The sequence below is a fragment of the Bos mutus genome, chromosome 11 (assembly GCF_027580195.1).
Source record: "Bos mutus isolate GX-2022 chromosome 11, NWIPB_WYAK_1.1, whole genome shotgun sequence".
Lineage (NCBI taxonomy): Eukaryota > Metazoa > Chordata > Mammalia > Artiodactyla > Bovidae > Bos > Bos mutus.
Genome location: NC_091627.1, coordinates 54,189,379 through 54,205,677, shown reverse-complemented (window position 1 = coordinate 54,205,677; position 16,299 = coordinate 54,189,379).

Genomic DNA, 16,299 nt, shown 5'->3' with positions numbered 1-16,299 from the left:
CAGTTCATTCTCTACCCTTTCCTTCATTTATTCTTTCCCTCCTCCTTTCTATTCTTCATCTTTACTCTCTTTTTTTCTCCCCCTCAGAAAATTTCAATTTTTATTAACTGCGAGGTATTCTTAATGAAGACTTCTTTGATGGCACAGTGGTAAAGAATCTACCTGCTAGAGGAGGAGATGCAGATTCAATCCCTGAGTCAAGATAACAACCTCTAGAAGGAAATGGAAACCCACTCCAGTATTCTTGCAAGGGAAATTCCATGGACAGAGATGCCTAGCACACTATAGTCTTTGGGGTCCCAGAAGATTTGGACATGACTTAGCAACTGAAAAAACAGATTTTTTTTTTAAATTAATGAATTTTAATTGGAGGCTAATTACTTTACAATATTTTGCTAGTTTTGCCATATATTCACATGAATCAGCCATGGGCACACATGTGTTCCCCATCCTGAACCCCATGTCCTCCTCCCACCCCATCCCATACCTCATGGTAATCCCAATGCACCAGCTCAGAGCACCCTGTCTCATACATCGAAGCTGGATTGGTGATCAATTTCACATATGATAATATACATATTTCCATGCTATTCTCTCAAATCATCCCACACTCCCCTTCTCCCACTGAGTCCAAAAGTCTGTTTTTACATCTCTGTCTCTTATGCTGTCTTGCATATAGGGTCATCATTACCATCTTTCTAAATTCCATATATGTGCATTAATATGGGTATTGGTGTTTTTCTTTCTGACTTACTTCACTCTGTATAATAGGCTCCAGTTTCAACCACCACATTAGAACTGATTCAAACACATTCTTTTTCAGTTCAGTTCAGTTCAGTCGCTCAGTACTGTCTGACTCTTTGCAACCCCATGAATTGCAGCAAGCCAGGCCTCCCTGTCCATCACCTACTCCCGGAGATCACTCAAACTCACATTCATCGAGTCGGTGATGCCATCCAGCCATCCCATCCTCTGTCATCCCCTTCTACTCCTACCCCCAATCCATCCCAGAATCAGAGTCTTTTTCAATGAGTCAACTCATCACATGAGGTGGCCAAAGTACTGGATTTCAGTTTTAGCATCATTCCTTCCAAAGAACACCCAGGACTGATCTCCTTTAGAATGGACTGGTTGGATCTCCTTGCAGTCCTAGGGACTCAAGAGTCTTCTCCAACACCACAGTTCAAAAACGTCAATTCTTCGGTGCTCAGCTTTCTTCACAGTCCAACTCTCACATCTATACATGACCACTGGAAAAACCATAGCCTTGACTAGACGGACCTTTGTTGGCAAAGTAATATCTCTGCTTTTCAATATGCTATCTAGGTTGGTCATAACTTTCCTTCCAAGGAGTAAGTGTCTTTTAATTTCATGGCTGCAATCACCATCTGCAGTGATTTTGGAGCTCAATAAACTAAAGTCTGACACTGTTTCCACTGTTTCCCCATCTCTTTCCCATGAAGTGATGGGACCCGATGCCATGATCTTCATTTTCTGAATGTTGAGCTTTAAGCCAACTTTTTCACCCTCCTCTTTCACTTTCATCAAGAGGCTCTTTAGTTTCTCTTCACTTTCTGCCATAAGGGTGGTGTCATCTGCATATCTGAGGCTATTGATATTTCTCCCAGCAATCTTGATTCCAACCTGTGCTTCTTCCAGCCCAGAGTTTCTCATGTTGTACTCTGCATGTAAGTTAAATAATCAGGGTGACAATATACAGCCTTGATGTACTCCTTCTCCTGTTTGGAACCAGTCTGTTGTTCCATGTCCAGTTCTAACTGTTGCTTCCTGACCTGCATACAGGTTTCTCAAGAGGCAAGTCAGGTGGTCTGGTATTCCCATCTCTTTCAGAATTTTCCACAGTTTATTGTGATCCACACAGTTAAAGGTTTTGGCATAGTCAATAAAGCAGAAATAGATGTTTTTCTGGAACTCTCTTGCTTTTTCAATGATGTAGCAGATGCTGGCAATTTGATCTCTAGTTCCTCTTAATGGCTGAGTAATATTCCATTATGTATATGTTCCACAGCTTTCTTATTCATTCGTCTGCTGATGGGCATCTAGGTTGCTTCCATGTCCTGGCTATTGTAAACAGTGCTGCGATGAACACTCGGCTACACGTGTGTCTTTCAATTCTGATTTCCTCAGTGTGTATGCCCCACAGTGGGATTGCTGGGTCAAATGTCAGTTCTATTTCCAGTTTTTAAAGGAATCTCCACACTGTTCTCCATAGTGGCTATACTATTTTGCATTCCCACCAACAGTGTAAGAGGGTTCCTTTTTCTCCACACCCTCTCCAGCATTTAGTTTGTAGACTTTTTGATGGCAGAGATTCTGACCAGCGTGAAATGGTACCTCATTGTGGTTTTGATTTGCATTTCTCTGATAATGAGTGCTGTTGAGCATCTTTCCATGTGTTTGTTAGCCATCTGTGTCTCTTCTTTGGAGAAATGTGTTTAGTACTTTGGCCCATTTTTTGGTTGCATCATTTATTTTTCTGGAATTGAGCTGCAGGAGCTGCTTGTATATTATGGAGATTAATTCTTTGTCAGTTGCTTCATTTGCTATTATTTTCTCCCATTCTGAAGGTTGTCTTTTCACATCGCTTATAGTTTCCTTCGTTGTGCAAAACCTTTTAAGTTTAATTAGGTCCCATTTTTTTATTTTTGCCTTTATTTCCATTATTCTGGAAGGTGGGTCATAAAGGATCCTGCTATGATTTATGTCAGAGAGTGTTTTGCCTATATTTTCCTCTCAGAGTTTTATAATTTCTGGTCTTAAATTTAGATCTTAATCCATTTTGAATTTATTTTTGTGTATGGTTTTAGAAAGTGTTCTAGTTTCATTATTTCACAAGTGGTTGACCAGTTTTCCCAGTATCACTTCTTAAAAAGATTGTCTTTTACCCATTATATATTCTTTCTTCTTTGTCAAAGATAAGGTGTCCATAGGTGTGTGGATTTATCTCTGGGCTTTCTATTTTGTTCCATTGATTATTTTTCTGTCTTTGCACCAGTACCATACTGTCTTGATGACTATAGCTTTGTAGTATAGTCTGAAGTCAGGCAGGTTGATTCCTCCAGTTCCATTCTTCTTTCTCAAGATTGCTTTGGCTATTCGAAGTTTTTTTGTATTTCCATACAAATTTTGAAATTATTTGTTCTAACTCTATGAAATAATTAAAACTACTATTTTAATAATATGAACTATGAACTAGTTCTCTAGTTCATTGGTAGCTTGATAGGGATTGCATTGAATGTATAGATTGCTTTGGCTAGTATACTCGTTTTCACTATATTGATTCTTCCGACCCATAACATGGTATATTTCTCCATCTATTTGTGTCATCTTTGATTTCTTTCATCAGTGTTTTATAGTTTTTTTATATGTACATCTATTGTTTCTTTAGGTAGATTTTTCATGACGTATGATCTTTTTAATATGTCGTTGGATTCTGTTTGCTAGAATTTTGTTAAGGATTTTTTGCATCTATGTTCATCAGTGATATTGGCCTGTAGGTTTTTTTTTTTTTTTTTTTTTTTTAATGGCATCTTTGGTTTTGGCATTAGGGTGATGGTGGCCTCACAGAATGAGTTTGGAAGTTTACCTTTCTCTGCAATTTTCTGGAAGAGTTTGAGTAGGATAGGTGTTAGCTCTTGTCTAAATGTTTGGTAGAATTCAGCTGTGAAGCTATGTGGTCCTAGGCTTTTGTTTGTTGGAAGATTTCTGATTACAGTTTCGATTTCTGTGCTTGTGATGGGTGTATTAAGATTTTCTATTTCTTCCTGGTTCAGTTTTTGAAAGTTATACTTTTCTAATAATTTGTTCATTTCTTCTAAGTTGTGCATTTTATTGGCATATAGTTGCTGATAGTAGTCTCTTATGATCCTTTGTATTTATGTGCTGTCTGTTGTGATTTCTCCATTTCATTTCAAATTTTGTTGATTTGGTTCTTCTCCCTTTATTTCTTGATGAGTCTGGATAGTGGTTTGTCTATTTTATTTATCTTCTCAAAGAACCTGTTTTTAGCTTTATAGATTTTTTCTATGGTCTCCTTTGTTTTTCATTTATTTATGCCCAAATTTTTATGATTTCTTTCCTTCTACTAACCCTGAGGCTCTTCATTTCTTCTTTTTCTAGTTGCTTTAGGTGTAGAGTTAGGTTATTTATTTGATTTTTCTCTTGTTTCTTGAGGTAAGCTTGTATTGCTATGAACCTTCCCCTTAGCACTGCTTTTAGTGAATCCCAGAGGTATGGGGTTCTTGTGCTTTCATTTTCATTTGTTTCTATGCATATTTTGATTTCTTCTGTGATTTTTTTGGTTATTCAGAAATGTGTTGTTTAGCCTCCATATGTTTGTATTTTTAATAGTTTTTTTCCCCCTGTAGTTGACATCTAGTCTTACTACACTGTGATCAGAAAGATGCTTGGAATGATTTCAATTTTTTTTTTTTAATTTGCCAAGGCTAGATTTGTGGCCCAGGATGTGACCTATCCTGGAGAAGGTTACGTTTGCACTTCAGAAAAAGGTGCAATTCATTGTTTTTGGGTGAAATGTCCTATAGATATCAATTAGGTCTAACTGGCTTATTGTATCATTTAAAGTTTGTGTTTCCTTGCTAATTTTCTGTTTAGTTGATCTATCCATAGGTGTGAGTGGGATATTAAAGTCTCCCACTATTATTGTGTTACTGTTAATTTCCCCTTTCATACTTGTTAGCATATGCCTTGCATATTGGAATGCTCCTATGTTGGGTGCATATGTATTTATAATTGTTATATCTTCTTCTTGGGTTGATCCTTTGATCATTATGTAGTGTCCTTCTTTGTCTCTTTTCACAGCCTTTATTCCACAGTCTATTTTATCTGATATGAGTATTGCTACACCTCCTTTCTTTTAATCTCAATTTATGTTAAATATCTTTTTCCAGCCCTTCACTTTCAGTCTGTATGTGCCTCTTGTTTTCAGGTGGGTCTCTTATAGACAGCATATATAGCTATCTTGTTTTTGTATCCATTCAGCCATTCTTTGTCTTTTGTTTGGGGCATTCAACCCACTTACGTTTAAGGTAATTATTGATAAGTATGATCCTGTTGTGGAGAAGGCAATGGCACCCCACTCCAGGACTCTTGTGTGGAAAATCCAATGGATGGAGGAGCCTGGTAGCTGCAGTTCATGAGGTCGCTAAGAGTTGGACACGACTGAGCGACTTCTCTTTGACTTTTCACTTTCATGCATTGGAGAAGAAAATGGCAACCCACTCCAATGTTCTTGACTGGAGAATCCCAGGGACAGTGGAGCCTGGTAGGAGGCCATCTATGGGGTCGCACGGAGTCGGACACAACTGAAGGGAATTAGCAGCAGCAGCATGACCCTGTTGCCATTTACTTTGTTGTTTTGGTTTCCAGTTTATAAACCTTTTCTGTGTTTCCTGCCTAGAGAAGATCCTTTAGCATTTGTTGAAGAGCTGGTTTGGTGGTGCTGAATTCTCTCAGCTTTTGCTTGTCTATAAAGCTTTTGATTTCCTCCCTCATATTTGAATGAGATCTTTGCTGGGTATAGTAATCTGGGTTGTAGGTTTTTCTCTTTCATCACTATAAGTATGTCCTGCCATTCCCTTCTGGCCTGAAGAGTTTCTATTGAAAGATCAGCTGTTATCCTTATAGGAATCCCCTTGTGTGTTATTTGTTGTTTTTCCTTTGTTGCTTTTAATTTTTGTTCTTTGTGTTTGATCTTCATTAATTTGATTAATATGTGTCTTGGGGTGTTTTGCCTTGGGTTTATCCTGTCTGGGACTCTCTGGATTTCTTAAACTTCGGTGGCTATTTCCATCCCCATTTTAGGGTCATTTTCAACTATTATCTCCCCTAGTATTTTCTCATGGCTTTTCTTTTTGTCTTCTGGAACTCCTATGATTTGAATGTTGGGGTGTTTAACATTGTCCCAGAGGTCTCTGAGCTTGTCCTCATATCTTTTAGTTCTTTTTTCTTTTTTCCTCTCTGCTTCATTTATTTCTAAGAGTCTATCTTCCACCTCACTTATCCTATATTCTGCCTCAGGTATTCTACTGTTGGTTTCCTCCAGAGTGCTTTTGATCTCAGTTATTGCATTATTCATTATTGATTGAATCTTTTTTATTTCTTCTAGGTCCTTGTTAAACTTGTTTTTTGCATCTTCTCAATCCTTGTCTCCAGATTATTTATCTGTAACTCCATTTTGTTTTCAAGATTTTGGAGCATCTTTAATATCATTATTATGAATTCTTTTTCAGGTGGACTCCCTATCTCTTCTTCTTTGGTTTGGTTTGGTTTGGTGGGTATTTATCATATTACTTTACCTGCTGAATATTTCTCTGCCTTTTCATCTTATTTAGATTGCTGTGTTTGGTGTGGCCTTTCTGTAGGCTGGAAGTTTGTGGTTCTTCTTTATTGTGGAGGTTCCTCCCTGAGGGTGGGGTTGGATGAGTGGCTTGTCAAGGTTTCCTAGTTAGGGAAGCTCGTGTAAGTGTTCTGGTGGGTGGAGCTGGATCTCTTCTCTCTGGAGTGCAATGAAGTGTCCAGTAGTGAGTTTTGAGGTGTCTGTGGGTTTGGTGTGACTTTTGGCTGCCTTTATTTTAATGCTCAGGGTTATGTTCCTGCATTGTTGGAGAATTAGGTCGGTATGTCTTGCTCAGAAACTTTTTGGCTCTTGGGTGGAGCTTGGTTTCTGTATAGGTATGGAGGCTTTTGGATGAGCTCTTGTTGATTAATTTCCCTGGAGTCAGGAGTTTTCTGGTTTTCTCAAGTTTTGGATTTGAGCATCCTGTCTCTGGCTTTCAGTCTTATTCTTACAGTAGCCTCAAAACTGCTCCATCCATACAGCACTGATGATAAAAAATCTAGGTTAATGGTGAAAAGATTCTCCACAGTGAGGGACACCCAGAGAAGTTCACAGAGTTACATGGAGAAGAGAAGAGGGAGGTGGGAGATAGAGGTGACCAGGAGGAGAAGAGGGGGGATGAAAAGGGGAGAGAGACATCTAGCCAGTAATAAATCCCCTATGTACTCTCCACAGTCTGAAACACTCAGAGAGCTTTACGGAGTTACATAGAGAAGAGAAGAGGGAGGAAGGAGATGAAGGTGGCCAGGAGGAGAGGAGGGTGAGTCAAAAGGAGAGAGACGAATCTAGCCAGTAGTCAGTTCCCTAAGTGTTCTCCACAGCTCAGAACACCCAAGGACATTCACAGATTTAAGATGAGAAGAGAAGGGGCAGGGAGGAGATAGAGGTGACCTGGGTGAGCTAAAAGAGAGTCAAAAGGGGAGAGAGCAATCAAGCCAGTAATCACACTCCTAAGTAAAAATGGGTACTGAAGATTGGATTCTTAAAGGTACAAAATTGATAACAAATACCAAAAAGCAAAGATTAAAAATCTAGAGTAGAGGTTAGACTCTTGAAAATACAATATTTTAAAAAATCACAAAAGTTATAACATATATATGTATATGAAATTTGCTTTAAAAATAGGGTCTTATTTTTGCAAGGTAATAGTTTTAAAAATGAAAATTAAAGGAGTAATAAATAACTTAAAAATGAAAAAATTAAAAAAATGATAATAGCAAAATATATCTAGGAATTACTCTGGAGCTGTTGAGGGCTATGTGGGGTCAGTTCAGTTTCAGATAGTTCCTTGTTCCAGCTTATACATCTTCTCAAGGTCTATATGCACCTTTCAATGTAGTCAATGCTAACTACAGGGTTTTAATCTGTTGCACCTGTCATTTCCAAAGCAGTTCCCTCTTCCCTGTTTATTTTGGCTTCCTCTTTTTGCAAGTCTCTTCAGTGTCTAATTTCAGCCCTGACACAAGGGGATGAAGGTGGTCATTTATTTAGTCTCACTTGTTCAATTGTGCTGTGGGGAGGGAGGAACACTGCAAACAAATATAATTGGTGTGTGGGGGAAGTGTATGGGCCACACTGGTTTTGACCCTGCTCATAGTATGTGTACTTCCCTGGTCTACGCTGCTTAGGCTCCAGGTTGCTCTGTGGGAGAACTGTCTAAAGTGGGCCCTGGTTTGCATGTACTTCCCAGGTCTAAGCTGCTCAGATTCAGGTTCTTGGGTACTCCACAAAGGCACAGACTCAGTTGGGCCTGTGTTTTGTGCCCTTCCTGTCAACCATGCAGGATCCCAGGAAGACTTGGTTGGCAACTAGGAGCCTGCTCACAGTTTAGTGGAGGATGCCATGTCTGGGGCCAGGACTGCCCCTTGCCTTCTGGCTCTGGCTGTTGCTGCCTGCCTCTCTGCCTCTGGCAGGAAGATGGGCAGTCCACACCTGGCTAGCTCTCCTCTGGTATTCACTTAATCCTTTGTTCTGTGAGCAGGCCAGGCTGTGCCTTAGGTTAGTGCTTTTTGCGGCAAAGTTCTTTCTCTCCCTCTCTCTCTTTTTCTTTTCTCTCTCTGACTATTATACAGTTTGGGTTGCTGTCTCACGTTAGCTCCCTCAGATTGTCCTCAGGACTTTTCAGGCCCAGTCCTTAGAGCAGCTGAGCTACTTCTCTTCTGGGAGTTGCAGTTAGGCGTGTAATCTGTAGGATTCCCCCCACCACCCCACCCCCCACCCCGGTTATGTTGCCCTCTGAGATTCTAAAACTTCCCACAGACTCACCAGAGAAGGTTTCCTGGTGTTTGGAAACTTCTCCTCCTTCATGACTCCCTCCCTGAGACAGGTCTCTATCCTTAACTCTTTTGTCTCTCTTTATATCTTTTATATTTTGTGCTACCTCCTTTCAAAGAGAATGGGCTGCCATTCTGGGTGCCTCGTGTCCTCTGCCAACGTTCAGAAGTCATTTTGTGAAATTTGTTCAGCGTTCAAATGATCTTTCAATGAATTTGTGGTGGACAAAGTGGTCTCCCCATCCTATTCCTTCACCATCTTAGGACTGCCCCACAGATTCTTAATGAAAGAAAGAGTATGCCAATATATTCATTTCCTTAATCATCTTGTTTGGTTTTATGATGCCTTTAAACATTTTGAATTCTGTTTTGTTTGTTTATTATGCTTTCTTTGCTCTATGCACTATTATATATATACAAAGTTTTTTGCTCACTATAATTGTAATACATTTTGTTTTTATCCAATATTATGTCACTTATTTTTTATCTTCCCACTTGTTTTATAAAAACTTTATTTATATTTTCAGGTCCTTTTTTTTTAATCCAGTAATTGTATTATTCAATTTTTCCTATGTCAGTTTCTTAATGGCTCCCCCTTGCCTCAGTGTTCTGCATGGGGAATCTATCTTCTTAGAATGAACCCTCACTTATGTTTGCTAGGTTAAGTCCCTCTTATTCTTTAGACCTTAACTAAACTATCTCTTTTTGTGGTTATTCATTCCAAGTCTTCTCTGGCTAGCTTTAATCCTTTTCTCTAGATTCCATACCAATGGAATGGAATGGATTCGATACCAATGGAACCTTTTAGTTAATTTTGATGGTTCCACCTTTGCATTTTTTTCCTTGCCTTTTTTTTTTTTTTTTTTTTTGAGTGACAAATTTTGTGCATCCTGTTAAATTATTTTGGGGACATGCTGGTAGAAGCCAGCTCTATTGTTACTTATATCTAAGTTCTCAATGCTTAGCCAAGTATATGTCATAGGAGAAACACACAAAATTTCATAGAATAGATAAAATAAATCATAAACTTCAGGGTCAGAGGAAAAGCATCTATCCATGAGATGCTATCCAGGAGACTTATGGAAGACATCACTGTTGGAGTGCCATAGCCTGAGACTCAGCACTTGAATTCCATAACATCTTTGGAGACATTGTTTACAATGAACACCAAATAGGAATGAATTAGAAGAATGGTCAGAGATCATGGCAGAGTTAAGGTCATGGATTAATTGCTTATTCAAGAGCTTTGCAAATGATGCATTTTATAAACAAATTAATTTTAACTTCAAAATGGTGCTTATTATTTGGAAATTTAGAAAATAAATTAAAATATTTAGTACAATATCATCAAGATTTAGGATGGAAAATCCCAGATATAGATAATGGGTCAAGTATACACATTTGCTTCTTATTTGATCTACTCATTGCCAAGTTCACATGAAAAGCTTGCTAAGCTATTAATACACATTTGCTTCTTGTTTGATCTACTCATTGCTGTCTTCACATGAAAAAGTTGCTAAGCTATTAATCTTCATTAATAAGCACTGTTTTAGATTATAGCAAGTGCTATCACATATGTCTAATGTTCTATGAACAATGGATGGTATAGATGTAATTCTGTAAGCATTGTAATAATAAATACATTTCAACTATGAAAACTTTTTGTTTTTAAAAAGCTCATGACATCTTATGGACAGATTACTTTTTAAAATCACACAGTATTTATAAAATTGTGGCAAGATTTGCAAACATCTAGTTAATTTTTTGCAAATTAATAATGAAAAGAAAGAGATTAAGGAAAATGGTTGGTGTTGTTCAGTTCCAGCTGTTGCCTAACTCTCTACGACCCCACGAACTCCAGCATGACAGGCTTCCCTGTCCTCCATTACCTCCCTGTGCTCGCTCAAACTAATGTCTACTGAGTCAGTGATCTTGCGTATGTATGCTAAGTAGCTTTAGTAGCATCCAACTCCTTGCAACCCTATGGCCACAGCCTGACAGGTGCTTCTGTCCATGGGATTTTCCAGGCAAGTTCTCCTCCGGAGGATCTTCTGGACCCAGGGATCAAACCCATGTCTCCTGCGTTGGCAGGTGGATTCTTTGCCACTAGTACCTTCTGGAAAGACTATAGTCAGTGATTAGGTCATTAAAAAGAAAGAAAGAAAGAAAAACCTAAACAACTCTTGAATCAAAGAAACTTCTCTTTAAGTTATATTTAGAGATCACATGATCAGTGATTCCCAATGAATGTAAACCTATTGTATTGTAGACCTATTTTACTTACAGGAAAAATTAATGCTCTGAATACTTCCAATACTGAAGAAGACATAAGTAAACATTAAACTTAATACTTAATTGTGGATGCTTGAGAAAAAAACAGCAAAATAATCTAAGATACTCAGAGATAAATGATAAAGAAAAATAGATTAGTGAATTCAGATGTAGTGAAGGACCAATAAAATAATCAAATATTTACTAAGATTAATATGTTGCACACACAAAGAAAAGAGATAGAATGAAAGATAGAGAACACTTTATTAGATTTTAATATATGTGAGAAAGCTAATTTAACAACACAAAAAATTAAGGCAATTATTACTGAATATTAATCTATATCTATATGTTAAAATATTCATTAAAATATGTATATAAATGTACTGGAGACTTCCCATTTTAGATTAAGCCAAACTGGATAATCTAAATTTATCTCCTCATTTTGAGATAGGTCCTAAATTTTAATCATATTTTCAAAGTTCATTTTGTCATATTAGGTAGCAAATGTACAGGTTCCATAGATAGAGTATGGACATCTTTAAGGGACCATTGTTCTGACTATCATATACATTGAATTACAGTTTTCTCTTGTCTTTCTCTGTAGTTCTCAAAATCACTGTTTTACAATCTACCTCTTTAGTGATCAGCAAAAATACTGTCCCTAATTCCAAGTTTTACTACTCTAATAATTATTTTCTTATAATTACTTAACCCAGTTCTTAGCTTACAGATTAGTTTACAGTTTAGCTTACAGCTAAAAAGTGGTTAAATAATTATGAGAAAATGAGAATTATTAGAGTAGTAAAACCTGGAATTAGGATATTGATTATCTAACCTCATACTCTTGAAAAAAAAAATGACATCTCTATTATTCACTTCTAATTTGAAGGCTCCAACACAAGCATTTTATAAGATTTCCAGTATATTTATATGCCCTAGATATTATAGACATGTAAAGTTAAGGTAAAGTATTTATCTTGGAGTTATATGACCTAAGGGCTTCCTTGATGGCTCAGACAGAAAAGAATCCACCTGCCAATGCAGGAGACACAAGAGGTTTGGCTTTGATTCCTGGGTCATGAAGATCCCCTGGTGAAGGAAGTGGCAACCCACTCCAGTACTCTTGCCTGAGAAATCCCATGGACAGAGGAGTCTGGTGGACTATAGTCCATGGGATTGCAAAGAGTTGGACATGACTGAGCAAGTAACAACACAACAATATGTATATGATTCAAAATAAGAATTTCCCAAATAGAGAGATGGATGGGTCAAAATGTGACAAATATTCACATTCATCCCAAATTTACATTGATCTGCTAATGTATTTATCTACATGTCATAAACATTTATCTTTGTAGACCAAAAATGAAAAAAAAATCAGCCTGAAAATATCACAGAGATAAATGTAAATGAAATTTACATTTTGTATATTATTGAAACTTTTATACTAAACTTATTTTTAACATAATGATAAATAAAATTATATCACCTTGTGATAGTAAAAAGGCAACCTGTTTTTCTTGTTCACTTTTGTATTTATAGATTATAGCACAATTTCTGAAACAATTTGGATAGGATCTTCATCTCTGTTATTCATATATTTAAACATCACTGTGCTCATCTTTATTTTCAAATATAATGGAGAAGATTTATAAATTATCTTGCATATGACATTTGATATTTATATTTTTATGCCAAAATACTTTAATACTACCTTATAATTTTTCTACTGCAATTTTATTTAATCGTTTTAGAAAACATTTCAATTTCACCTGGTTGCCTTTCACCTCAACTATTCCTGACATTTTATGCTATTTTCCTTTTATCTCCTGTTTTTTCTTTGTGCCATTCATCTTTCTTTTCAGAGGTGTGTGTATGTTGCATCTTGTTAAGAATGTCAAACCATCTTTAAACATGTCTTCCATTTCCCACAATAAATCATTCTTCAGAGGTATTCAGAGATATGTTCTCCTTCAGGGATTTCCAAGCCATGTTTTTTTTTTTTTTTTCCTCTCTCTCTCTTCTGCTAAAGCTTTTACCATGTTGCGACCAATATTGATTTTTTTTTTCTTTCTGCATTAATCCTTAAATGAAAAAAAAAAAAAAGAGAGAGAGAGAGAGAGAGCGAGCATGTGGGTTGCTTATAGCACTGTTATCTTCTTTATTTGGGCATTGAATAAAATACTTCAAAGTCTAAAGGAAAATAACTCTTCAGGGAACCTTATCTGTTTCTTTTTGTTTAGCAGTTATTCATCTAATCTATACATTGATCTGCTGAACTTTTAGATTCTCTTCTACTCAATTTCCTGATTCTATAAAAAATTTGCTAGGCAGATAACAAAAAATCTTTCATTTCCAGAATGCAAAGATTCTTGCAGACTCTGCTCTTCAAGATCTCTGTCATGGACAGTACTGATCCCACTGGTCTCTACTTCCTTCTTACTTCCTGTGTCTTTAAATTTTTATGGCTTTTGAATACGTATGGAGATATGGTTAAATATGATGTAAATGACATACAGATATATCCTTGTGTTTCTAAAAGTACAGTTTTTGTTTGTGCCTTTCACTCTATTGCATCATCCAAACAAAAATACAGAGCCTTAAAGCACAAATTATAAAGGATGAAGAAAGATGTAGTTTCCATGGTTATAAGAATGTGTAAGAAGAAAGGTGATTAAATTTTGCAGAACACAGATTCAGCCTAAAACTTAGGTGATATTACCTAAATATATACTATGTTCCTGCAATATTTTTTTCTCTCTAGTATAGGTAATGGTGGCAAGTGAGTAAGTGAGGGCAAGGATAATACCTAAAGCAAAACACTTTATACTTTTTTTCATATGATGGAATACATTGAGACTGGACTCTCTTTCACTTGTCACATGTATTTTATTTATTTTGCTACATTAAACTTATATTTAGGTAAAAGAAATTCTCTGAATTTCAAAAAATTTCAGTTAAGTTCAGTCACTTAGTCCTGTCCTACTCTTTGTGCCCCCATAGACTGCAGCAGGCCAGGCTTCCCTGTCTCTCACTAACTCCCAGGGCTTGCTCAAACTCACGTCCATCAGTCAGTGATGCCATCCAACCATCTCACCCTCTGTCGTCTCTGATCTCCTCCTGTCTTCACTCTTTTACCACATCAGGGTTTTTTCAATGACTCTGTTCTTTGCATCAGGTAGCCAGAATACTGGGGCTTCAGCTTCAGCATCAGTCCTTTGATGAATATTCAGGACTTATTACCTTCAGGATTGAATGGGTTGACCTTCTTACCATTCAAGGGACTCTCAAGAGTCTTCTCCAACACCACAGTTCAAAAGCATCAATTTTTCGGCACTCAGCTTTCTTTATAGTCCAACTCCTACATTCATACATGACTACTGGAAAAACCATAGCTTTGACTAGACAAACCATTGTTGGCAAAGTAATGTCTCTGCTTTTTAATATGTTGTCTAGGGTTGTCATAGATTTTCTTCCAAGGAGCAAGCGTCTTTTAATTTCAGGGCTGCCATCACCATCTGCAGTGATTTTGGAGTGCAAAGATATAGTCATTTCCCCATCTATTTGCCATGAAGAGATGGGACCGGATACCATGATCTTAGTTTTTTGAATGTTGAGTTTTAAGTCAGCTTTTTCACTTTCCTCTTTCACTTTCATCAACAGGCTCTTTAGTTACTCTTCACTTTCTGCCATAAAGGTGGTGCCATCTGCATATATGAGGTTATTGATATTGCTCCCTGCAATTTTGATTCCAGCTTGTGCTGCATCCAGTACAGCATTTTGCATGATGTACTCTGCATATAAGTTAAATAAACAAGGTGACAATACACAGCCTTGATGTACTTCTTTCCCAATTTGGAACCAGTCCTTTGTTCTATGTCCAGCACTGTTTCTTCTTGACCTGCATACATATTTCTCAGGAGGCAGGTAAGGTGGTCTGATATTCTCATCTATTGAAGAATTTTCCACAGATTTTTATGATCCACACAGTCAAAGGCTTTAGCATAGTCAATGAAGCAGGTGTTTTTCTGTAATTCTCTTGCTTTTTCCCTGATCCAACTGATGTTGGCAATTTGATCTCTGGTTCCTCTGCCTTTTCTAAATCTAGATTGAAACATATGGGAGCTTTCAGTTCAAATACTGTGAAGCCTAACTTGAAGAACTTTTAGCATTACTTTGCTAGTGTGTGAAACAAGTGCAATTGTGTGGTAGTTTGAACATTCTTTGGCATTACCTTTCTTTGGGATTGGAATTAAAGCTGACTTTTTTCCAGTCTTATGGCCACTGCTGACTTTTCCAAATTTGTTGGCATATTGAGTGAAGCAATTTAATCATCTTTTAGGATTTGAAATAGCTCAGCTGGAATTCCATCACCACCACTAGCTTTGTTCATAGTGATACTTCCTAAGGCCATTTTGACTTTGCATTCAAAACCTTTAATTATAATATTTGGTGCTACAGTCTCTGTATCCTCTAGGTATTTTCTTTGAAGTTGGCTATTTTATTTGGGTATATTATTTATTATTTTATTGATGTTCAAAATTACTTTCTAGTAAAAATCTACCATCCTAGTGTCATCTATACTTTGTGTGCTAATTAATATGCAAATTTTAATGTATGTTCCTTTCTTAAATCTAAAATTGTATGAAGCTTTGCAGTGCATAATGATATTTATCTCTTGATTTATAATTGAAGCAAGTTGCTCTTATTAATATACTTCCTCTAGGCAAGGACAGAAGTATAGCTATATTTTTTAAACTGTAATAAAATGGTGAAGGTTTGATTAATATTTCATTTTTTCATCTTTTAAAAATGATAAAACTATATAAGAATGCCTTTAGGTTGAGTATTTATATTCTTGAATAAATAGCCAGCATATTTATTCCTTTATCATAAAATGAATGTTTTTATCATTCAGTGTTATTCTATAATATAAAATACATGATTTTCAAATAATGCATGTATTTTGCAAATAATATGGGGGAGTGATATGATACTGGAGAAATTAAATGCAATCAAAGTATTATTAGTGACCTAGCTCTGCCTGGTGTTTTATTACAAATGCTTCAGTTTGGCTCAAACAAGACTGCTACTGCTGCTGCTAAGTCACTTCAGTCGTGTCTGACTCTGTGCGACCCCATAGACGGCAGCCCACCAGGCACCCCTGTCCCTGGGATTCTCCAGTCAAGAACACTGGAGTGGGTTGCCATTTCCTTCTCCAAAGCATGAAAGTGAAAAGTGAAAGTGAAGTCGCCCAGTCGTGTCCGACTCTTATTGACCCCATGGACTGCAGCCTACCAGGCTCCTCCATCCATGGGATTTTCCAGGCAAGAGTACTGGAGTGGGGTGCCATTGCCTTCTCCGTCAAACAAG